This window comes from Cnephaeus nilssonii (assembly GCF_951640355.1).
Source record: "Cnephaeus nilssonii genome assembly, chromosome: 8".
NCBI classification, from domain to species: domain Eukaryota; kingdom Metazoa; phylum Chordata; class Mammalia; order Chiroptera; family Vespertilionidae; genus Cnephaeus; species Cnephaeus nilssonii.
Window position 1 is genome coordinate 57,893,337 of NC_137079.1, and position 1,796 is coordinate 57,895,132.

Sequence of the window (1,796 nt, forward strand, 5' to 3'; positions counted from 1 at the left end):
CATGGCCACCGGGCGGCCTGGTAGAGTCGGTCTCCACAAAGCTGTGAATCTGTGGCCAGAGGCCCTGTCTGGGTCTCAGCAACCCCATGCCTGTGATGTTCCCAGGGCCTTGCGGGCGTGGCTAGGCAGGCCGGCTGCACCTCCCCGGGGTGGCCGCGTTGACTCAGGCTAAGTTGACTCGCGCATGTGTGATACATATAAAGCTCTTACTGGCACCAATCGCACGCGTATGTTTCGATCTGTCATTGTCAATCATAAATTTGGTTGACACCTCTATTTTGGAGAAAGGGCGAATAGCAATATTAAAAGATTTCTTCTAATTAATTTCCTTTCAATGTGCATGAATTCGTGCACCGGGCTGCTAGTATATTTATATGAAACAAAACTAATGGTTAGTGTATACAATAAAGAAAAAAGACAGTTCATATCAAATATAATATTGGTAATATATAAAATTTCTCATACAAGGTTAAAAAAATTGAACTATACACTGTTGAACATCAAAATGATAAAGGTGTGACAGTAAAGTTTTAAAATGTGTATCATAAATACTAAAAAAAAATCTGATACAGCTACTTAATGTCAGAAAAATCTATCTTTCTGTGGATTGTTTTTAGTATATAAATGTAACCAATTTCTGAATATTAATCCTGATACTTTACTGAATTCATTTTTTAGTTCTAGTAGTTTTTTAGAGGATTCTTTAGGGTTCTCTCTACATAATGTCATGTGATTTGCAAATATTGAGTTTTACTTCTTTTTTTCCAATTTCAATGACTTTTATTTATTTTTCTTGTCTAATTACTGTGGTTAGGACTTGCAGTGCTATTAAATAAAAGTGGTAACAGTGGACATCCTTGTCTTGTTCCTGATCTTAAAAAAAAAAAAAGCTTTCAGCTTTTTCAGAGTATGCTGAGTTTTTATCATGAATGGATGTTGGGTTTTGTTAAATGCTTTTTTCCTTCATATAGATATTATCATATGATATTTATCCTTCATTTTCTTTAAGTAGTATATCATATTGATTTAGAGATATTGAACCAGCTTTGCATTTCAGAAATAAATGCTCCTTGGATGTGATATATATGATCTCTTAATGCATTGCTGAATTCAGTTTGCTAATATTTTGTTGAGGATTTTTTCACCTATGTTCATCAGGGATATTGGCCCATAATTTTCATTTATTGTGTTGTCTTTATCTGGTTTTAGTATTAAGGTAATACTGACCTCATCAAATGAGCTTAGAAGCTTTCCCGCTTTTTGATTTCTTGGAATAGTTTGAGAATAGGCTAGTTAGTCTTTTTGAATGTTTGGTAAAACTCACCTGTGAAGTCATTTAGTCTAGGACTTTCTATGTTGGGAGTGTTTTGTTTTTTTAATTGATTTTAATTTTTTTTAATGTTGATTTATTTATTTTTTAAAAGAAATCTTTATTGTTCAGATTATTACAGATGTTCCTCTTTTTTCACCCATAGATCCCCTCCACCTGATTCCCCCACCCCCACCCCATGCCCTTACTCCCCGCCACTGTCCTCATCCATAGGTGTAAGATTTTTGTCCAATCTCTTCCCATACCCTTCATGTCCCCTTCCCCCTGAGAATTGTCAGTCCACTCCCTTTCTATGTCCCTGATTCTATTATATTCACCAGTTTATTCTGTTCATCAGATTTTTTATTGACTTGATTTTTAGATTCACTTGTTGATAGATATGTATTTGTTGTCACTTTGTTGTTCATAATTTTTATTTATATTTACCTTTTTCTTCTTCTTCCTCTTCTTAAAAAAATACCCTTCA